At 41.7% G+C, this 24,800-nt stretch overlaps 1 long non-coding RNA gene across 1 annotated transcript in view; it reads left to right on the top strand.

The window, feature by feature from the left end:
• LOC135321540 (uncharacterized) overlaps positions 1-24,800 on the top strand; it is a 539,910-nt gene that overhangs the window by 111,625 nt on the left and 403,485 nt on the right. The window lies entirely within an intron of this gene.

Consider the following 24,800-nt stretch of genomic DNA (forward strand, 5'->3'; position numbering starts at 1 on the left):
GCATTTCCAATAATGGTTTTCTTATTTACATTTCTACTTGCTACTTTTCGATTCAGGGTGGAATTCTCAATCTTCCTTTAAGGATAAGTTCCTAACTGCTAAATTCTTCTAAGTTTTGCCTGTCTGTGAAATGATCTAGATCTGCCTTTAATAGGAATGGCAGTCTTGTAGCATAGGCTACCATAGATTGCAGCTTTTTCTTATTCAGGATTTGGTCTATGTCCTGTCACTCCTTCTATCCTGCAATATTCCTCTCGAAATATAAGCTGAAACCCCTCTGGAGGTAGTGTTGTGACTAAGTTGTTTTCCTCTAGATGCATTTAAAATCACTCGGTTGATCATGAACTTTGTTGATTTGAATAATACTGCTGAATGTAGGTGTATTGGGTTTCCAACTACTTTGGTATGTGTACTTTCTGATTTCGTATACCTCATTCTTTCTTGTGTTTCAGCAAGATACAGTCTGATTTTTCTACAAATATCTTTTCAGACTTTTTTTGTTAATCTTGCTTTTCCATCTGGGACTCTTACGAATCATACTCTTTCATGCTTTGTCTTACCCCAGGCTTCAACAGCAATGTTTGCATTGGGTTGCACTTCTTTTTCTATGTCTTCTTCTCATCGAGGGATTTCTGTTCCCCTGTCTTCACAGTCTTTCACGAGTCCGTCTGCATTATCAAGTCTGCTTTGGACTGACTTTAGCCCTGGTATTGTCTCATCCTTGAGTTTCCTGATATTATTTGGCTCTTTTTTAGAGTTTCTCTTCCCCTTTCCTGGATAACTACCTTTTGTGATTCTGAGACACTGTTGTACTTCATGTTTTCCTCACCTCCATTTTCAATACATGCTCTGGTAGCATTTTGCAGTCTAGATGTTTGAAAGCTTATTTTTTGGGCCTTCAAACTCTTTGGAACTGAAAATGGTACTTCCTGTTTCTTTTACTATACTTCTTTATCTCTACTGGTCAAGTAATATCAGGTATCTAATATAGATTTATAGGGCTTTGTTAAGTGAAAATTTTAGACCATTCGGTGGTCAAAGTTCCATGATATTTTTTTGAGGACAATTTTCCCTAGGCATTGATGCCATGTCCTGTTCCTGTGTGTGTTGTCTGGTATACCTCTAATTGCTGGTGTTGCCTTTGTTGTGATGAACACACAATATTTTTTCAATTAGTAAAACTTTGTTTTATTGCACTTACTTCACAATTCTGAAAGTGCAGAGTAAACTTCCTGTTCTGGAAATGAAGCTTAAAGGTTTTCAGCTCGGCATTCTGCTGTATGTCATATTGGAGTCTTTCCAAAACAGCAAACTGAGAGTGCGCTTGTGCTTTCTATTGCCATGGGAATGTCCCAACGTTACCAGTTCTTCCCAGAGCTCCTCTATCTACAGAAACACCAGTGGAAACATATGTATGGATGTCATACATCAGGGCCTGCTGGAATGATCCCACAGACCGATCTTTGTGTCCTCTGGGCAGTACCATGTCAGTGCCATCCAAAATGTAGCATCTGCATTTGGGAGATAATGCTGAAGGAAATGCTTCAACTTCTCACGTTGTTGACTTTGACCACTCTTCCTTGATCCCTCATCCTTGGGTCATGGGTGCACGAATGCAACCACAGAGCTGTACTGAATTCTCTTCCTCAAACCAATCCATAATCCCTGTCCATGTTATGACTGTAGCAGATCCTAAAGCTTTTAATACTGATTTCAAACCCAAGGGCCACTGAATCCCTCAGACCAGATGCACGACATCTCTGATTGAGCCCCACACGTGCTCTATTGGCAAAATGCCAAATTGATCCTGGGCCTGCAAGATGCAGTGGATGTGGCCATGGCACATATCGAAAAACTCAACCTCACACGCCAATGTGGTTGCTTTCTTAATGGGATAACAGGTCGGTTTGCTCTCTTGATAGAACCCACCACAACCCACAATGCACTCCAGATCCCTGAGACTCAGCGTGTGCCATTATCTGTAGCTCTATACCTCATTTTCCACTGCCTCTGCTGGCTCAAATTTGGCAGATCGGATCTTTGTCTCAGAATCAATTGTGGGGATATTTTGTGCTGATTTCTATGAGTTATGTCAGCCAAGCATCTGCTGTGCACTCTTCTAACACTCAGCACATTATCTGCAATCCCATGTGTGCTGTCCGCTTGAGAGTGTGCATCTAAGTAAAACAGAGTTTCACCTTTGCTGCTCCATCAGCAGAGGTCAGATCCTGCACAGATTTCCATTCTCTACTTTGCCTTCTCCTGCTTCCAGGTTTTCTGAGGCCGCATCCTGTCTTTGGAAGTAACAGACCACACTTCGGAAAGTGTCCTGTGCCAAGGGCTGGGTGAGTGGATGTTTACATTGCTGTGTACATGGGTGGGAGTGAGCGCAGGTTGCACTGGTTCTCTGCCAACTGGGCATCAATAAAACAACATTTTACAGATATAATTCACAGAATTGTGATGTTTGTTTAGCTCTGTTTAATATGCAGCCATGGTGGGAGGGTTTGTCCTTAGCCTCCAATTTTCACATTTTGTTGATAACTCAGTTGCAGTTTTTAAGAAGGTTAATAGAATTGATTTACATGTTTTGGGATTTATAAGAAAATGAAGGTAGATTTTGAAACATACCAAATCCACCTAGATGCCAGACCTGTCAATTTTGTAACATTATGTCAACTATAAGAAAAATATAGACAGTTATAAAGTAAAATCGCTGTCCAATATGTTGAAGGTGATATGTCAACTCTTTACTGTTGAAGCCTCCAACACCAACCGGAACCATGAAGTACCTATTGGAACCACGAAATAACCGAGAACCTGGGTTTCCCTTGTGCATGTGGTTCCCTTTACTCACAATGACACATACTGGCCAATGTTGGCATTTCAAGGGGTAACATTCCTCTTTAGGAAAATACAAGAAAAACCAAACAAAATTATACATTTAGGCTTGATTCCAAAGCGCCTAGAGGCATTTTAGCTATGAGAACCCTGCTGCAGCTATGCTAGGCAATTGAGAACCAGGTGTTCTTCTATCATTGATGAGAACGCTTAATCATCTGATCATATTGGGTAAATAAATTTCACACAACCAAGTGTGCACCCCCATGATATCGTGCACCTGGGGCTTGTCTGAAGGGAAAGACGCCCCACATAACCTGTGTCTTTAATGTCTTTCACGACTTTTACAGTTCAGTTCACTATCTGACTTATAATATTTGAATATACTGTCTTGAAATACTGAGGCCTAATACATATTCAAGTTCAGTCAAAGATTCCCCTCACCTACCACACTCCCTTCACCCGAAAAAGACTTAACCACAGCATTTGCTGAATCTACGGGAAGGTAATCATTTCTTTGTGTGAGCTGAGTATTAAATTCCTATCTATTTTAGTCTAGAGTATTTGACCTTTAGGGAATTCACCATTCTTCACAGAGTGTGAAGTTGGAGGAACTCTGATTCTAGGAGGGGCTTGCTCTTCTCCTACTGGCTTCATTGCAGCTCAGGATCTGATTCATTAAAATAGATGACTGAGTGGAGGGGTGGGAATTGCAAGTGCCTGATAGCTATGCCCAAACCTGGGAAAAGGCTTACCTGGGCTTGGTGCATTTTGGTCTGAATGGTTTGTAAATGCGCCTTGGGACCTGTGGATTCTCATGACCTCTTCCAAGAACATGAGCGCTTTTATCATCTCCGCCATCTCTTCTCTTATAGACGTCAGGAATCTTGGACCCATTCTTGAAGCAGGGAATTGAGTAACTTTCTCAAGTGCACGTTGACACTCCTTATATTTCTACCAGTATCACCGAGGTTCAGTAGGTCTCATGAAAGAATTTCGAGCCTGGAATTCTCTAGAGAAGCCTCCATGCCGGTATTCTCCAGTGTAGCAGAACAACTCTCATCAATATGTTCGCATCTCAGCTCAATCCGTCCAGCCAGCTTTTCTGCCAGCTTCTCTTCGTGTCTGCCATAAAGTCGACGTCAACAGGACTGGGCAAGTCTGGAAGTAACTCTGAGCCTCACCTGTAAGCTGATGACAGGCAGATCTTCCACTGTCTGCCCTTTCAGATTCTGGAATCTGACCTGTGAACTCAGGTCTTTGGGCAGCATCAGTAACTCGAACTTGCACAGCTTCCCGAGCAAAAGACCAAAGCCAAGCTCCACAGAGGGCGGCAGACCGTCCATCACACTGATCCACCCACAGAATTCTGCCCAGGTACCTTGGTTCCACCAGCCACAACAAGCCTCGCGGTACACAGCAACATTCCATCTGGAATTCCATCCGGTAACTGCCATCCCCAATGTTTGCTGCATTTTTTCAGTGTTGGGGAGGGGCTGCATTAGACTACAGGTTCCTAAGGGAAATGTGATTCAATCCACTGGCGTCCAATCGTGCTTTTTTCTTCCCGCTTTCCTTTGGTCCAGACTGTATACACAGTACAAACGGAGGGAAGTGTGTCCATTTTTAGTTTATGTTTTCACACGTCTTGATACTTTCTAACAGTTCACAGTACACGGAGACACACTAAATAAAGTCATGTTTGTGTAATGTCCATTCACCCAGAATACATATCCGTCTGTTGCTTTCTGCTGAAACATCCACACTCTCAGAACATGGATCCATTTGTTTCATGGGGGCTGAAATTCCTCGAAGTGAAACCAATCCCAATGTGCCCTTTGAAGTCTGTCTATTTTGCTCTTAGTACAGCTTGGCAGAGCTACTTTTCTTTGCTATAGGCTTATGCCGTTTCTTCTCTACGTAGGGTAGAATATGACATTCGTTCATCCTGTTGGAAGACTTGTAAGTCTATATCACGTTCTATGAACCAATCATATTCAAAACCATCATTTGGTTTGGGTCACGATATGCACTTATGAATCAATATTTATGAATATGAATGCACGCATCTGTTTTCTGAATACAAGTGTGTTGAGTACATGATAGCCGCCATACTGGGTCGATGCGTGCTGAATGATCCTTGACATCACTTTGAGTATTTTGTATCATATAATCATGGTTCTTTGGTATATGTCAGCCAACTGTAACCTTTTGGTGTTTGTTTGTTTGTTTGATTGTTTGTTTGTTTTGCAAACACATTAGGCCATGCATCTCTCCTTTTGCTTCAGACAGACAACCATATAAGCTGATTCACTTAAGATAGTGCTTAAAATCAACTATGATTTCCAGCTACCCTCTCCCATCTTTAGGATTTTGATGTCTTCCTTGCCTTCTTCTGGTTTCTTCTTTGCAACTCATGCTCTTCTTGCATTTCCAATAGTGGTTTTCTTATTTCCATTTCATCTTGCTACTTTTCTACTCAGGGAAGGATTCTCAACTTGTGTTTTAGGATCAGATTCAAACTGCTGAATTCTTTTAAGATTTGCCGGTCAGTGAAATTCCCTAGCTCTGCCGTTCTTAGAAACGGCGGCCATTTGGCATTGGCTACCCTAGATTGCAGCTTTTTCTCATTGAAGGTACGGCCTATGTCCTGGCACTCCTCCCTGTCCTGCAAAATTTCTGCCGAGATATGAGCTGAAACCCCACTGGAGGTTCTATTGTGAATAAGTTGCTTTCCTCGGGGTGCATTTTAGATCACTGGGATGATCATCAACTTTGTTTATTTGAATTCTACAGCTGCTTGTTGGTGTATTGCGATTTCACCTCCTTTGGACGCTGTGTACTTCCTGAATTCGTATAGATGATCCTTTCTTGGCTTTCAGCATGTTTCATTGTGATTATTCTACAAACACCTTTTCAGAATTTTTTATTTTATTTCTTGCTTTTCATTTTGGGACACTTATGAATCCTATTCTTTCATGCTTTGTCTTACACCAGGATTCAACAGTGATGTTTGCGTTGGTTTGCACTTGCTTTTCTATGTCTTTTTCTGATCAAGGGATTTCTTTTCCCGTGTCTTCACAGTCATTCACGAGTCCCTCTGCATAATCTAGTCTGCTTAGGACTGACTTAAGCCCAGTTATTATCTCATCCATTGAGTTTTCTGATATTATTTGGTTCTTCTCTAGAGTTTCCCTTCCCCTTTTCTGGTATTCTGCCTTTTGTGATTCTGAGACTCTGTTGTTCTACAGTGTTTTTCTCACCTTCGTTTTCAATGCTTGCTCTGGTAGAGTTTTGCATCTAGTTGCTTGAAAGCTTATAGTTTGGACCTTTAATATCTTTGGAACTGAAATGGTACTTCCTGTTTCTTTTACTATACTTCTTTTTCTCTATTGGTCAAGTACAATCAGGTATCTAATATAGACTTATAAGGCTTGGTTAAGTGAAAACTTTAGACTCTTTGGTGTACGCAATTCCATGATATTTCTGTGAGGACAATTTTCCCAAGACATTGATGCCATGTCCTGTTCCTGTGTGTGTTTTCTTGTATATCTCTAATTGATGGTGTTGCATTTGTTGTGATGAACACACCATACTGTTTCAGTTAGTAGAACCTCATTTTTATTACACTAATCTCACAATTCTGAAAGGGCACAGGGCACTTCCTCTAGTGGAAATGAAGCTTCTATAGGTTTTCAGCTCTGCATTCTTCTGTATGTCATTTTGAAGTGTCTCCAAAACAGCCAACATAGAGTGCGCTTGTACTTTCTACTGCCATGGGAATGTCCCAATGTTACCAGATTTTCCCAGAGATTCTCTGTCTACAGAAACACCAGTGGAAGCATATGTATGGATGTCATACTTCAGGGCCTGCTGGGATGATCCCGCAGACCGACTTATGTGTCCTCGGTGCAGTACCCTGTCAGTGCCGTCCAAAATGTAGCATCTTCATTTGGGTGATAATGCTGTAAGAAATGCTTCACCTTCTCATGCTGTGGACTTTGACTACTCTTCCTAGTTCTCTCATTCTTGAGTAATGGGTTCATGAAGGCAACCACAAAGCTGTTCCGCATCCTCTGCTTCAAAACAGACTATAATCCCAATCCAGGTTATGAATGTAGCAGATCCTAAATCTTTTAATAATGATTTCAAACCCAACACCCCCTGGAACCCACAGTCCAGATGCATGATACCTCTGATTGAGACCCACACGTGCTCTATTGTCAAAATGTCAAATTGGACCCTGGTCCTGCAGATGCAGTGGATGTGGCAATAGGACATATCGATAAACTCAATCTCATGTGCCAGTGCGGTTGCTGTCTCACTGAGGACACAGTTCTCTTTGCTTTCTTGAAAGTACCCACCAAAACCCACAACGCACTCTAGAACCCTGAGTTCTGCGAGAGACATCATCCGTAGCCTTATCCTTCTTTTTCCGCTGCCTCTGCTAGCTCAGAATTGGCAGCTCGGATCTTGGTCTCAGATTCAATTGTGGGGATATTTTGAGCTGATTTCTTTGAGGTCTGTCAGCCAAGCATCTGCTGTGCACTCTGCTAACACTCAGCGCATCACCTTCAATCCCATGCCTGCTGCCGGCTTGAGAGTGTGCTTCCAAGGAAAAGAGAGTTTCACCTTTGATGCTCCATTACCAGAGGTCAGATCCTGCACTGGTTTCCATTCTCTACTTTGCCTTTTCCTGCTTCCGGTTTTTCTGAGGCCTCATCCTGTCTTTGGAAGTAACAGACCACTCTTAGGCAAGTGTCTTGTGCCAAGGGCTGGGTGAGTGTGTGTTTACAATGTTTTGTGTATGGTAGCTAGTGAGAGCAGATTGCAATGGTTCTCTTCCTACTGGGCATTGACAAATCAACACTTTTCACAAATAATTCACAGAAATTGGATATTTGTTTCACTCCATTTTCTTTACAGCCATGGTCGGAGGGATTGTCCGAAGACTCCAGCTTTGACATTATGTTGATAAGGCAGTTGCAGTCTTTAAGAAGGTCAATAGTATCTATTTACGTGTTTTGGGATTTATATGAGAGTGAAGTTAGTTTTTGAAAATTACCAAATCAACCTAGAAGCCAGACTTGACAATTTCTGTAAGATTTTGTCAGCTCTAAGGAAAAAACAGACAGTCTCAATGTAAAATAGCAGTCCAAAAGTTTGAAGGGGACAAGCCAACTCTTTTCTCTTGAAGCCTCCAACAACAAAAGGAACAATGAAATACCTATTAGAACCATGAAATAACCCCCAACCTGGGTTTCCCTTGTGCACCTGGTGCCCTTTACTCCCAATGACACATACTAGGCAATGTTGGCATTTCAAGGTGTAACATTCCTCTCTAGGAATATACAAGAAAATCTAAACAGAATATATACTTTTAGGCTTGATTCCAAAAGCACCTAGAGGCATTTAACTAAGAGAAACCTGCTGCAGCTATGCTAGGATATTGAGAACCAGGTGCTCTTCTATCAGTGCTTAGAAGGCTTAATCATCCGATCATGTTGGGGAAAGCAATTTAACAACCAAGTCTGCACCTCCAAGATATAGTGCACCCGGGGCTTTACGGAAGTGAATGACTGTCCACATAAACACTGTCTTTAATGTGTTTGGCGAATTTTACAGTTCAGTTCACTATCTGACTTCTAATATTTTCCTGTATTGCCTTGTAAAACTGAGGCCTAATACATATTCAATTTCCTTCAAATATTTCCCTCACTTCCCACACTCCTATCAGCCCAAAGAATACATAAACCCAAAATTTCCTGAATCTACTGGAAAGTCATCATTTCATTGAGTGAGCTAAGTATTCAATTCCTATCTATTTTAGTCGAGAGTATTTGACCTTTAAGGAGTTCACTGTTGTTCACCGATTGTGAAGGAGTAGGAACTCTGATTCTAGTAGGGGCTTGCTCTCCTCCTACTGGATTCCTTGCAGCTCAGGTTCTGATACTTTGAAATGAATGCCTGAGTGGAGTGGAGGGAAGAGCATGTGATTGATAGCTAGGCACAAACCTGGGAATAGGCTTACCTGGGCTTGGTGCATTTCGGTCTGAATGATTCGTAAATGCCCCTTGGGATGTGTGGATTCTCACGACCTCTTCCAAGAACATGAGCGCTTTTATCATCTCTGCCATCTCTTCTCTTTTAGACGTCAGGAATCTTGGACCCTTTCTTGGAGCAGGGAATCGAGTAACTTTCTCAAGGGAACCTTGACTCTCCGTATGTTTCTGCCCATTTCAGCGAGGTTCAGTATGTCTCATGAATGTCTTTGTAGCCTGGTATTCTCTAGAGATGTCTCCATGCCTTTAATCCCCACTGTAGCAGAATAACTCCCATCAATGTGTTCGCACATCTCCTCCATCCATGCAGCCAGATTTTCTGCCAGCTTCTCTTCGTGTCTCCCATAAAGTCGACGTCAACAGGGCTGGGCAAGTCTGAAAATACCTCGGAGCCTCACCAGTAAGCTGATGACAGGCAGATCTTCCACTGTCTGCCCTTTCAGATTCTGGAACCTGACCCGTGAACTCAGGTCTTTGGGCAACAGCAGTATCTCGAACTTACTCAGGTTCCCGAAAAAAAGACCTAATCCAAACCCCACATAGGGCAGCAGACCCACCATCAAACTGATCCACCCACAGAATTCTGCCCAGTTACCTTGGATCCACCAGCCGCAACAAGCCTCGTGGTGCACACCAACATTCCACCTGGAATCCAACCGGTAACTGCCATCCCCAGTGGTTGATGCATCAATTCCTTTTTGGGGGTGATGCTGCATTAGACGAGAGTTTCCTAAGTGAAATGTGATTCTATCCACAAGGGTCCCATGGTCCTTTTCTCTTCCCTGTTTCCTTTTGTTCAGTTCTGTATACACAGTGAAAAACAGAGGGAATTATGTCCATGTTCAGTTTATGGATTCACACTTATTTAAACTTTCTTACAGTTCACAGTACACAGAGACCCACTCAAGGAAACTCATGTTTGTGTAATATCCATTCACCCAGATTACATATCCGTCTGTTGCTTTCTGCTGAAACACCCACACTTTCAGAATATGGATCCATTTGTTTCATGGGTGCTGAAATCCCTAGAAATGAAACCAATCCCAACGTGCACTTTCCTGTCTGTCTCTTTTGCTCTTAGTACAGTTTTGCACAGCTACTTGTCTTTGTTATAGGCTTATGCCATTTCTTCCCTACGTAGGGAGAATAAGGCATTTGTTCATCCTGTGGAAGACTTATAATACTATATCCCGTTCTATGACCCACTCTTATTCAAAACCGTCATTTGTTTTGGCTCATGATATGCACTTCTGGATCAGTATCTATGAATAGTAATGCACGCGTCTGTTTTCTGAATACAAGTGTTTAGAGTACATGCTAACAGCGATAATAGGTTGCTGCGTGCTGAATGATCCTTGACATCACTTTGAGTATTTTGTCTTGAATATTCATGGTTGTTTGGTATATGTCAGCAAACTGTAAACTTTTGGTGTTTGTTTGTGTGTCTGATTGTTTGTTTTGCAAACACATTAGGCAATGCATCTCTCCTTTTGCTTCAGACAGACAACCATGTAAGCTGATTCTCTTAAGACTCTGCTTAAAATCACCTATGATTACCTGCTACACTCTCCCATTTTTAGGATTTTGATGTCCTCCTTGCCTTCTTCTTCTTACTTCTTTGCAAATCAGGCTCTATTTGCATTTGCAATAATGGTTTTGATATTTCCATTTCATCTTGCTACTTTACTTCTCAGGGTAGGATTCTCAATTTTTGTTTTAGGATCAGTCTCAAACTGGTGAATTCTTTTCAGGTTTGCCGGTCAGTGAAATTCCCTAGCTCTGCCGTTGTTATAAACGGCGGTCATTTGGCATAGGCTACCCTAGATTGCAGTTTTTTCTCATTCAGGTTATGGGCTATGTCCGGGCACTCTTCCCCGTGCTGAAAATTTCTGCCGAGGTATCAGCTGAAACCCCTCTGGAGGTACTGTTGTGACTAAGTTGCTTTCCTCGAGGTGCATTTTACATCACTGGGATGATCATGAAATTTGTTTGTTTGAATTCTACAGCTGCTTGTTGGTCTATTGGTATTCCAAATCTTTTGGACGCTGTGTACTACCTGAATTTGTATAGATGATACTTTCTTGGCTCTCAGCAAGTTTCATTCTGATTTTTCTAGAAATTCCTTTTCAGAATTTATTATTTTATCACTTGCTTTTCCATTTGGGAATCCTATGAATCTTATTCCTACCTGATATTTCTTAACGAAGGATTAAACAGTGATGCTAGCGTTGGTTTGCACTTGCTTTTCTGTGTCTTCTTCTGATGGAGGGATTTCTGTTCCCCTGTCCTCACAGTCATTCACGAGTCCCTCTGCATTATGTAGTCTGCTTAGGATTGACTTTAGCCCAGTTTTTATCTCATCCATTGAGTTTACTGATAATATTGGGTTGTTCTTTAGAGTTTCTCTTCCCCTTTTCTGGTATTAAGCCTTTTGTGATTCTGAGGCACTGTGGTTCATCAGTGTTTTCCTCACCTCCATTTTCAGAGCTTGCTCTGGTATCGTTTTGCCGTCTAGTTGTTTGATAGATTATTTTTTGGGCCTTCAATCTCTTTGGAACTGAAAATGGTACTTCCTGTTTCTTTTACTATACTTCTTTTACTCTACAGTTCAGGTACTATCATGTATCTAATATAGAATTATAGGGCTTGTTTAAGTGCAAACTTTAGACTCTTTGGTGTATGCAATTCCTTGGTATTTCTGTGAGGACAATTTTCCCTAGACCTTGATGCCATGCCCTGTTCCTGTGTGTGTTGTCTGGTATATCTCTAAATCCTGGTGTTGCCTTTGTTGTGATGAACACACCATACTGTTTCAGTTAGTAGAACCTCATTTTTATTACACTAATCTCACAATTTTGAAAGGTCACAGGGCATTCCTCTAGTGGAAATGAAGCTTCTATAGGTTTTCAGCTCTGAATTCTTCTGTATGTCATTTTGAAGTGTCTCCAAAACAGCCAACATAGAGTGCGCTTGTAATTTCTACTACCATGGGAATGTCCCAATGTTACCAGTTCTTCCCAGAGTTTCTCTGTCTACAGAAACACCAGTGGAAGCATATGTATGGATGTCATACTTCAGGGCCTGCTGGGATGATCCCGCAGACCGACCTATGTGTCCTCGGTGCAGTACCCTGTCAGTGCCGTCCAAAATTTTGCATCTGCATTTGTGTGATAATGCTGTAAGAAATGCTTCATCTTCTCATGCTGTGGACTTTGACCACTCTTCCTAGTTCTCTCATTCTTGATTAATGGGTTCACAAAGGCAGCCACAGAGCTGTTCTTCATCCTCTGCCTCAAACCAGACTGTAATCCCAATCCAGGTTATGAATGTAGCAGATCCTAAATCTTTTAATACTGATTTCAAACCCAACGCCCCCTGGAAATCTCAGTCCAGATGCATGATACCTCTGATTGAGAACCACATGTGCTCTATTGGCAAAATGTCAAATTGGACCCTGGTCCTGCAGATGCAGTGCATGTGGCATTAGGACATATCGATAAACTCAACCTCATGTGCCAGTGCGTTTGCTATCTCACTGAGATCACAGTTCTCTTTGCTCTCTTGAAAGTACCCACCGAAACCCACAACGCACTCTAGATCCCTGAGTTCTGCGAGAGCCATCATCCATAGCCCTATCCCTCTCTTTACGCTGCCTCTGCTAGCTCAGATTTGGCAGCTTGGATCTTGGTCTCAGATTCAATTGTGGGGATATTTTGAGCTGATTTCTTTGAGTTCTGTCAGACAAGCATCTGCTGTGCACTTTTCTAACACTCAGCGCATCACCTTCAATCCCATGCCTGCTGCCGGCTTGAGAGTGTGCTTCCAAGTAAAACAGAGTTTCACCTTTAATGCTCCATTTTCAGAGGTCAGATCCTGCACTGGTTTCCATTTTCTACTTTGCCTTTTGCTGCTTCCGGTTTTTCTGAGGCCTCATCCTGTCTTTGGAATTAACAGACCACTCTTATGCAACTGTCCTGTGCCAAGGGCTGGGTGAGTGTGTTTTTACAATATTTTGTGAATGGTAGCTAGTGAGAGCAGTTTGCACTTGTTCTCTTCCTAATGGGCATCGACAAATCAACAGTTTTCACAAATAATTCACAGAAATTGGATATTTGTTTCGCACCATTTTCTTTACAGCCATGGTCGGAGGATTTGTCCGAATACTCCAGCTTTGACATTATGTTGATAAGGCAGTTGCAGTCTTTAAGAAGGTCAATAGTATCTATTTACGTGTTTTGGCATTTATATGAGAGTGAAGTTAGTTTTTGAAAATTACCAAATCAACCTAAAACCAGACTTGACAATTTCTGTAAGATTTTGTCAGCTCTAAGGAAAAAACAGACAGTCTCAATGTAAAATAGCAGTCCAAAAGTTTGAAGGGGACATGCCAACTATTTTCTCTTGAAGCCTCCAACAACAAAAAGAACAATGAAATACCTATTGGAACCATGAAATAACGCCCATCCTTGGTTTCCCTAGTGCACTTGGTGCCCTTTATTCCGAATGACACATACTAGGCAATGTTGGCATTTCAAGAGGTAACATTCCTCTCTAAGAATATACAAGGTAATCGAAACAGAATATACATATTTAGGCTTGATTCCAAAAGCACCTAGAGGCATTTAACTATGAGAAACCTGCTGCAGCTATGCTAGGATATTGAGAACCAGGTGCTCTTCTATCAGTGCTGAGAAGGCTTAATCATCCGATCATGTTGGGGAAAGCAATTTAACAACCAAGTCTGCACCTCCAAGATATAGTGCACCCGGGGCTTGATGGAAGTGAATGACTGTCCATATAAACTGTGTCTTTAATGTGTTTGGTGAATTTTACAGTTCAGTTCACTATCTGACTTCTAAGATTTTCTTGTACTGTCTTGAAAAACTGAGGCCTAATTCATATTCAAGTTCATTCAAAGATTCCCCTCACTTTCCACACTCCATTCAGCCCAAAGAATACATAAACCCAGCATTTCCTTAATCTAGGGGAAGGTCATCATTTCTTTGTGTGAGCTAAGTTTTCAATTCCTATATATTTTAGTCAAGAGTATTTGACCTTTAAGGAGTTCACTGTTGTTCACTGAGTGTGAAGGAGGAGGAACTCTGATTCTAGTAGGGGCTTGCCCTCCTCCTACTGGATTCCTTGCAGCTCAGGTTCTGATCCTTTGAAATGGATGCCTGAGTGGAGTGGAGGGAAGAGCATGTGACTGATAGCTAGGCACAAACGTGGGAATAGGCTTACTTGGGCTTGGTGCATTTCCATCTGAATGTTTCTTAAATGCCCCTTGGGATGTGTGGATTCTCACGACCTCTTCCTAGAACATGAGCGCTTTTATCATCTCTGCCATCTCTTCTCTTTTAGACGTCAGGAAACTTGGTCCCGTTCCTGGAGCAGAGAATCGAGTAACTTTCTCAAGGGAACCTTGACTCTCCGTATGTTTCTGCCCATTTCATCGAGGTTCAGTAGGTCTCATGAATGTCTTTCGAGCCTGGTATGCTCTAGAGATGTCTCCATGCCGATATTCCCCACTGTAGCAGAACAACTTTCATCAATGTGTTCGCACATCTCCTCAATCCATGCAGCCAGATTTTCTGCCAGCTTCTCTTCGTGTCTCCCATAAAGTCGACATCAAAAGGACTGGGCAAGTTTGAAAATACCTTGGAGACGCACCAGTAAGCTGATGACAGGCAGATCTTCCTCTGTCTGCCCTTTCAGATTCTGGAAACTGACCCGTGAACTCAGGACTCTGGGCAGCAACAGTTTCTCGAACTTACTCAGCTTCCCCAACAAAAGACTTAAGCCAATCCCCACATAGGGCAGCAGACCCACCATCAAACTGATCCACCCACAGAATTCTGCCCTGTTACCTTGGACCCACCAGCCACAACATTCCTCGTGGTACACACCAACATTCCACCTGGAATCCAACAGGTAACTGCCATCCCCAGTGGTTGATGCTTCAAGTCCGTGTTGGGGGTGATGCTGCATTAGACGAGAGTTTCCTAAGTGAAATGTGATTCTATCCACAAGGGTCCCATGGTCCTTTTCTCTTCCCTCTTTCCTTTTGTTGAGATCTGTATACACAGTACAAACGGAAGAAAGAGTGTCCATGATCAGTTTATGGATTCAAACCTATTTAATCTTTCTAAGAGTTCACAGTACACAGAGACCCACTCAAGGAAATTCATGTTTGTGTAATTTCCATTCACCCAGATTACATATCCATCTGTTGCTTTCTGCTGAAACACCCACTGTCTCAGAACTTGGATCCATTTGTTTCATGGGGGCTGAAATTCCTAGAAATGAAACCAATCACAACGTGCACTTTCCTGTCTGTCTCTTTTGCTCTTAGTACAATTTTGCAGACCTACTTTCTTTGTTATAGTCTTATGCCATTTCTTCTCTACGTAGGATAGTATAAGGCATTCGTTCATCCTTTGGAAGAATTCTAAGTCTATATCCCGTTCTATGACCCACTCTTATTCAAAACCGTAATTTGAGTTGGCTCATGATATGCACTTCTGGATCAGTATCTATGAATAGTAATGCACGCGTCTGTTTTCTGAATACAAGTGTGTTGAGTACATGCTAACAGCCATAATAGGTCGATGCGTGCTGAATGATCCTTGACATCACTTTGAGTATTTTGTCTTGAATATTCATGGTTGTTTGTTATATGTCAGCCAACTGTAACCATTAGGTGTTTGTTTGTTTGTCTGATTGTTTGTTTTGCAAACACATTAGGCCATGCATCTCTCCTTTTGCTTCTGACAGACAGTCATGTAAGCTGATTCACTTAAGATAGTGCTTAAAATCACCTATGATTTCCTGCTACCCTCTCCCATCTTTAGGATTTTGATGTCCTACTTGCCTTCTTCTTCTTACTTCTTTGCAACTCAGGCTATTCTTGCATTTGCAATAATGGTTTTGTTATTTACATTTCATCTTGCTACTTTTCTACTCAGGGTAGGATTCTCAATTTTTGTTTTAGGATCAGTCTCAAACTGCTGAATTCTTTTAAGTTTTGCCGGACAGTGAAATACTCTAGCTCTGCCGTTGTTATAAACGGCAGTCATTTGGCATAGGCTACCCTAAATTGCAGCTTTTTCTCATTCAGGATATGGTCTATGTCCTGGCACTCCTCCCTGTGCTGCAAAACTTCTGCCGATATATCAGCTGAAACCCCTCTGGAGGTTCTGTTGTGAATTGGTTGCTTTCCTCGAGGTGCATTTTACATCACTGGGATGAGCATGAAATTTGTTTATTTGAATTCTACAGCTGCTTGTTGGTCTATTGGTATTCCACCTATTTTGGACGCTGTGCACTTCCTGAATTCGTATAGACGATACTTTCTTGGCTTTCAGCAAGTTTCATTGTGATTATTCTACAAATTCCTTTTCAGAATTTATTATTTTATCACTTGCTTTTACATTTGGGAATCCTATGAGTCCTATTCTTACCTGCATTTTCTTAACCCAGGATTCAACAGTGATGTTAGCGTTGGTTTGCACTTGCTTTTCTGTGTCTTCTTCTGATGGAGGGATTTCTGTTCCCCTGTCCTCACAGTCATTCACGAGTCCCTCTGCATTATGTAGTCTGCTTAGGATTGACTTTAGCCCAGTTTTTATCTCATCCATTGAGTTTTCTGATACTATTGGTTTCTTCTTTAGAGTTTCACTTCCCCTTTTCTGGTATACTGCCTTTTGTGATTCTGAGGAACTGTGGTTCATCAGTGTTTTCCTCACCTCCATTTTCAGAGCTTGCTCTGGTATCGTTCTGCCGTCTAGTTGTTTGAAAGCTAATTTTTTGGGCCTTCTGTCTCTTTGGAACTGAAAATTGTACTCCCTGTTTCTTTTACTATACTTCTTTTACTCTACAGTTCAGGTACTATCTTGTATCTAATATACACTTATTGGGCTTGGTTAATTGCAAATTTTAGACTCTTTGGTGTACACAATTCAATGTTATTTCTGTTAGAACAATTTTCCCTAGACCTTGATGCCATGCCCTGTTCCTGTGTGTGTTGTCTGGTATATCTCTAAATCCTGGTGTTGCCTTGTTGTGATGAACACACCATACTGTTTCAGTTAGTAGAACCTCATTTTTATTACACTAATCTCACAATTCTGAAAGGGCACAGGGCACTTCCTCTAGTGGAAATGAGGCTTCTATAATTTTTCAGCTCTGCATTCTTCTGTATGTCATTTTGAAGTGTCTCCAAAACAGCCAACATAGAGTGCACTTTTACTTTCTACTGCCATGGGAATGTCCCAAAGTTACCAGTTCTTCCCAGAGCTTCTCTGTCTACAGAAACACCAGTGGAAGCTTATGTATGGATGTCATACTTCAGGGCCTACTGGGATGATCCCGCAGACCGACCAATATTTCCTCGGTGTAGTAACATGTCAGTGCATTCCAAAATGTAGCATCTGCTTTTGGGTGATAATGCTGTTAGAAATGCTTCATCTTCTCATGCTGTGGACTTTGACCACTCTTCCTAGTTCTTTCATTCTTGATTAATGGGTTCATGAAGGCAACCACAGAACTGTTCCGCATCGTCTGCCTCAAACCAGACTGTAATCCCAATCCAGGATATGAATGTAGCATATCCTAAAATTTTTAATACTGATTTCAAACCCAACTGCCAAAGGAACCCTCAGTCCAGGTGCATGATAGTTGTGATTGAGCCCCACATGTGCTCTGTTGGCAAAATATCAAATTGGACCCTGGTCCTGCAGATGCAGTGGATGTGGCAATTGGACATATCGATAAACTCAACCTAAAGCGCCAGTGCTTTTGCTGTCTCCCTGAGGTCACAGTTCTCTTTGCTCTCTTGAAAGTACCCACCAAAACCCACAATGCAGTCTAGATCCCTGAGTTCTGAGAGGGCCATCATCCGTAGCCCTATCCCACTTTTTCCGCTGCCTCTGCTAGCTCAGATTTGGCAGCTCGGATCTTGGTCTCAGATTCAATTGTGGGGATATTTTGAGCTGATTTCTTTGAGTTCTGTCAGCCAAGCATCTTCTGTGCCCTCTGCTAATACTCTGCGCATCACCTTCAATCCCATGCCTGCTGCCCGCTTGAGAGTGTGTTTCCAAGGGAAACAGAGTTTCACCTTTGATGCTACATTACCAGAGGTCAGATCCTGCACTGGTTTCCATTCTCTACATTGCCTTTTCCTGCTTCCGGTTTTTCTGAGGCCTCATCCTGTCTTTGGATGTAACAGACCACTCTTAGGAAAGTGTCGTTGCCAAAGGCTGGGTGAGTGGGAGTTTACAATGTTTTGTGTATGGTAGCTAGTGAGAGCAGTTTGCACTTGTTCTCTTCCTACTGGGCATTGACAAATCAACAGTTTTCACAAATAATTCACAGAAATTGGATATTTGTTTCGCTCCGTTTTTTTACAGCCATGGTCGGATGATTTTTCCGAAGACTCCATCATTGAATTTATGTTGACAAGGCAGTTGCAGCCTTTAAGAAATTTAACAGTATCGATTTACAGGTTTTGGGATTTATATGATAGTGAAGTTAGTTTTTGAAAATTACCAAATCAACCTAGTAGCCAGACTTGACAATTTCTGTAAGATTTTGTCAGCTCTAAGGAAAAATCAGACAGACTCAATGTAAAATAGCAGTGCAAAAATTTGAAGGGACATGCCAACTATTTTCTCTTGAAGCCTCCAACAACAAAAGGAACAATGAAATAACTATTGGAAACATGAAATAACCCCCATCCTGGGTTTCCCTTGTGCACCTGGTGCTCTTTATTCCCAATGACACATACTAGGCAATGTTGGCATTTAAAGGGGTAACATTCCTCTCTAGGAATATACAAGAATATTTAAACAGAATATACACATTTAGGCTTGATTCCAAAAGCACCTAGAGGCATTTAACTATGAGAAACCTGCTGCAGCTATGCTAGGCTATTGAGAATCAGGTGCTCTTCTATCAGTACTGAGAAGGCTTAATCATGCGATAATGTTGGTTAAAGCAATTCAACACAACCCAGTCTGCACCTCCATGATATAGTGCACCCGGGGCTTGACGGAAGTGAATGACTGTCCACATAATTTGTGTCTTTAATGTGTTTGGCGACTTTTACATTTCAGTTCACTATCTGACTTCTAATATTTTCCTGTATTTTCTTGAAAATCTGAGGCCTAATAAATATTCAATTTCATTCAAATATTCCCCTCACTTCCCACACTCCTTTCAGCCCAAAGAATAAATAACCCCAGCATTTCCTGAATCTAGGGGAAGGTCATCATTTCTTTGTGTGAGCTAAGTATTCAATTCCTATCTATTTCAGTCGAGAGTATTTGACCTTTTTAGGACTTCACTGTTGTTCACTGATTGTGAAGGAGGAGGAACTCTGTTTCTAGTAGGGGCTTGCTCTCCTCCTACTGGATTCATTGCAGCTCAGGTTCTGATCCTTTGAAATGGATGCCTGAGTGGAGTGCAGGGAAGAGCATGTGATAGATAGCTAGGCACAAACGTGGGAATAGGCTTACCTGGGCTTGGATCATTTTGGTCTGAATGATTCGTATATGCCCCTTGGGATGTGTGGAGTCTCACGACCTCTTCCAACATGAGCGCTTTTATCATCTCTGCCATCTCTTCTCTTTTAGACGTCAGGAATCTTGGACCCGTTCTTGGAGCTGAGAATCTTGTAAATTTCTCAAGGTCACGTTGACTCTCCGTATGTTTCTGCCAGTATCAGCGTGGTTCAGTAGGTCTCATGAATGTCTTTCTAGCCTGGTATGCTCTAGAGATGTCTCCATGCCGATATTCTCCACTTTAGCAGAACAACTTTCATCAATGTGTTCGCACATCTCCTCAATCCATGCAGCCAGTTTTTTTTGCCAGCTTATATTCGTGTCTCCCATAAAGTCGACGTCAACAGCACTGGGCAAGTCTGAAAATACCTCGGAGCCTCACCAGTAAGCTGAAGACAGGCAGTTCCTCCACTGTCTGCCCTTTCAGATTCTGGAAACTGACCCGTGAACTCAGGTCTTTGGGCAGCAGCAGTATCTCGAACTTACTCATCTTCCCGAACAAAAGACCTAAGCCAATCTCCACATAGGGCAGCAGACCCACCATCAAACTGATCCACCCACAGAATTCTGCCCAGTTTCCTTGGATCCACCAGCCGCAACAAGCCTCGTGGTACAGAGCAACATTCCACCAAGAATCCAACTGGTAAATGCCATCCACAGTGGTTGATGCATCAAGTCCATGTTGGGGGTGATGCTGCATTAGACGAGAGTTTCCTTAGGGAAATGTGATTCTATCCACAAGGGTCCCATATTCCTTTTCTCTTCCCTCTTTCCTTTTGTTCAGATCTGTACACACAGTAAAAACAGAGGGAAGAGTGTCCATGATCTGTTTATGGATTCACACCTATTTAAACTTTCTAACAGTTCACAGTACACAGAGACCCACTCAAGGAAACTCATTTTTGTGTATTATCCATTCACCCAGATTACATATCCGTCTGTTGCTTTCTGCTGAAACACCCACACTCTCAGAACATGTATCCATTTTTTTCATGGGGCTGAAATTCCTAGAAATGGAACCAATCCCAACGTGCAATTTCCTGTCTGTCTCTTTTGCACTTAGTTCAGTTTTGCAGAGCTACTTGTCTTTGTTATAGGCTTATGCCATTTCTTCTCTACATAGGGTAGAATTAGGCATTCGTTCATCCTGTTGGAAGACTTGTAATTCTATATCCCGTTCTATGACCCACACTTTTTCAAAACCGTCATTAGGGTTGGCTCACGATATGTACTTCTGGATCAGTATCTATGAATAGTAATGCACGCGTCTGTTTTCTGAATACAAGTGTGTTGAGTACATGCTAAAAGCGATAATGGGTCGATGCGTGCTGAATGATCCTTGACATCACTTTGAGTATTTTGTCTGGAATAATCATGGTTTTTTGGTATATGTCAGCCAACTGTAACCTTTTGGTGTTTTTTTGTTTGTCTGATTGTTTTGCAAACACATTAGGCCATGCATCAATACTTTTGCTTCAAGCAGTCAGTCATGTAAGCTGATTCACATAAGATAGTGCTTAAAATCACCTATGATTTCCTGCTACCCTATCCCTTCATTAGGATTTTGATGTCCTCCTTACCTTCTTCTTCTTACTTCTTTGCAAATCAAGCTCTTCTTGCATTTGCAATAATGGTTTTGTTATTTCCATTTCATCTTGCTACTTTTCTACTCAGGGTAGGATTCTCAATTTTTGTTTTAGGATCAGTCTCAAACTACTGAATTCTTTTCAGGTTTGCTGGTCAGTGAAATTCCCTATCTCTGCCGTTGTTATAAACGGCGGTCATTTGGCATAGGCTACCCTAGATTGCAGTTTTTTCTCATTCAGGTTATGGTCTATGTCCTGGCACTCCTCCCCGTGCTGCAAAATTTCTGCCGAGATATCAGCTGAAACCACTCTGGAGGTTCTGTTGTGACTAAATTTCTTTCCTCAAGGTGCATTTTACATCACTGGGATGATCATGAACTTTGTTTATTTGAATTCTACAGCTGCTTGTTTGTCTATTGATATTCCACCTCTTTTGGACGCTGTGTACTTCCTGAATTCTTATAGATGATACTTTCTTGGCTCTCAGCAAGTTTTATTCTGATTTTTCTACAAATTCCTTTTCAGAATTTATTATTTTATCTCTTGCTTTTCCATTTGGGAATCCTATGAATCCTATTCTTACCTGCTTTTTCTTAACGAAGGATTCAACAGTGATGTTAGCGTTGGTTTGCACTTGCTTTTCTGTGTCTTCTTTTGATGGAGGGATTTCTGTTCCCCTGTCCTCACAGTCATTCACGAGTCCCTCTGCATTATGTAGTCTGCTTAGGATTGACTTTAGCCCAGTTTTTATCTCATCCATTGAGTTTTCTGATACTATTGGGTTCTTCTTTAGAGTTTCTCTTCCCCTTTCCTGGTATTCTGCCTTTTGTGATTCTAAGGCACTGTGGTTCATCATTGTTTTCCTCATCTCCATTTTCAGAGCTTGCTCTGGTAACATTTTGCCGTCGAGTTGTTTGAAAGCTTATTTTTTGGGCCTTCAATCTCTTTGGAACTGAAAATGGTACTTCCTGTTTCTTTTACTATACTTCTTTTACTCTACAATTCAGGTACTATCATGCATGTAATATAGACTTATAGGGCTTGTTTAAGAGCAAACTTTAGACTCTATGGTGTACGCAATTCCAAGTTATTTTTGTGAAGACAATTTTCCCTAGACCTTGATGCCATGCCTTGTTCCTGTGTGTGTTGTCTGGTATATCTCTAAATCCTGGTGTTGCCTTTGTTGTGATGAACACACCATACTGTTTCAGTTAGTAGAACCTCATTTTTATTTCACTAATCTCACAATTCTGAAAGGGCACAGGGCACTTCCTCTAGTGGAAATGAAGCTTCTATAGGTTTTCAGCTCTGCATTCTTCTGTATGACATTTTGAAATGTCTCCAAAACAGCCAACATAGAGTGCGCTTATACTTTCTACTGCCATGGGAATATCCCAATGTTATCAGTTCTTCCCAGAGCTTCTCTGTCTACAGAAACACCAGTGGAAGCATATGTATTAATGTCATACTTCAGGGCCTGCTGGGATGATCCCGAAAACCGACCTAAGTGTCGTCGGTGCAGTACCCTGTCAGTGTCGTCCAAAATTTAGCATCTGCTTTTGGGTGATAATGCTGTAAGAAATGCTTCATATTCTCATGCTGTGGACTTTGACCACTCTTCTTGGTTCTCTCATTCTTGATTAATGGGTTCACGAAGGCAAACTCAGAACTGTTCCGCATCCTCTGCCTCAATCCAGACTGTAATCCCAAACCTGGTTCTGAATATATCCGATTATAAATCTTCTAATACAGATTTCAAACCCAATACCCCCTGGAACACTCAGTCTAGATGCATGATACATCTGATTGATCCCCACAGGTGCTCTATTGGCAAAATATCAAATTGGACTCTGGTCCTGCAGATGCAGTGGATGTGGCCATAGGACATATCGATAAACTCAACCTAACGCGCCAGTGCTGTTGCTGTCTCCCTGAGGTCACAGTTCTCTTTGCTCTCTTGAAAGTACCCACCAAAATCCACAACGCACTCTAGATCCCTGAGTTCTGCGAGGGCCATCATCCGTAGCCCTATCCCACTTTTTCCGCTGTCTTTGCTAGATCAGATTTGGCAGCTCGGATCTTGGTCTCAGATTCAATTGTGGGGATATTTTGAGCTGATTTCTTTGAGTTCTGTCAGCCTAGCATCTGCTGTGCACTCTTCTAACACTCAGCCCATCACCTTCAATCCCATGCCTGCTGCCCGCTTGAGAGTGTGCTTCCAAGGAAAACAGTTTCACCTTTGATGCTCCATTACCAGAGGTCAGATCCTGCACTGGTTTCCATTCTCTACTTTGCCTTTTCCTGCTTCCAGGATTTCTGTCGCCTCATCCTGTCTTTGGAAGTAACACATCACTCTTCCACAAGTGTCCTGTGCCAAGGGAAGGATGATTGAATGTTTACAATATTTTGTATATGGTAGCTAGTGAGAACTGTTTGCAGTGGTTCTCTGCCTAATGGGCACTGATAAATCAACACTTTTCACAAATAATTCACAGAAATTGGATATTTTTATTGCTTCGTTTTCTTTACAGCCATGGTCGGAAAGTTTGTCCGAAGACACCAGCTTTGACATTATGTTGATAAGGCAGTTGCAGGCTTTAAGAATATTAATAGTATCGATTTATGTGTTTTGGGATTTATATGAAATTGAAGTTAGTTATTGAAAATTACCAAATCAACGTAGAAGCCAGACTTGACAATATCTGTTACATTTTGTCAGCTCTAAGGGAAAAACAGACAGATTCAATGTAAAATAGCAGTCCAAAAGTTTGAAGGGGACATGCCAACTCTTTTCCCTTGAAGCCTCCAACAACAAAAGGAACAATGAAATAACTATTGGAACCATGAAATAACCCCCAACCTGGGTTTCCCTTGTGCATGTGGTGCCCTTTATTCCCAATGACACATACTAGGCAATGTTGGCATTTCAAGGGGTAACATTATTCTCTAGGATTATACAAGTTTATCTAAATAGAATATACAAATTTAGGCTTGATTCCAAAAGCACCTAGAGGCATTTAACTATGAGAAACCTGCTGCAGCTATGCTAGGCTATTGAGAAACAGGTGTTCTTCTATCTGTGCTGAGAAGGCTTAATCATCCGATCATGTTGGGTAAAGCAATTTAACACAACCATGTCTGCACCTCCAAGTTATATTGAACACGGGGCTAGAAGGAAGGGAAATACGGTCCACAAAACTTGTGTCTTTAATGTGTTTGGCGACTTTTACAGTTCAGTTCACTATCTGACTTCTAATATTTTCATGTACTGTCTTGAGAAACTGAGGCCTAATACATATACAAGTTCAGTCAAAGATTCCTCAAACTTCCCACACTCCTTTCAGCCCTAAGAATACATAAACCCAACATTTGCTGAATCTAGGGGAAGGTAATCATTTCATTGTGTGAGCTAAGTATTCAATTCCTATCTATTTTAGTCGAGAGTATTTGACCTTTAATGAGTTCACTGTTGTTCACCGAGTGTGAAGGAGGAGGAACTCTGATTCTAGTAGGGGCTTGCTCTCCTCCTACTGGATTCATTGCAGCTCAGGTTCTGATACTTTGAAATGGATGCCTGAGTGCAGTGGAGGGAAGAGCATGTGATTGATAGCTAGGCACAAACGTGGGAATATGCTTACCTGGGCTAGGTGCATTTCGGTCTGAATGATTCGTAAATGCCCCTTGGGATGTGTGGATTCTCACGACCTCTTCCAAGAACATGAGCGCTTTTATCATCTCTGCCATCTCTTCTC

This window comes from Camelus dromedarius, chromosome 6 (assembly GCF_036321535.1).
Source record: "Camelus dromedarius isolate mCamDro1 chromosome 6, mCamDro1.pat, whole genome shotgun sequence".
Taxonomy (NCBI): domain Eukaryota; kingdom Metazoa; phylum Chordata; class Mammalia; order Artiodactyla; family Camelidae; genus Camelus; species Camelus dromedarius.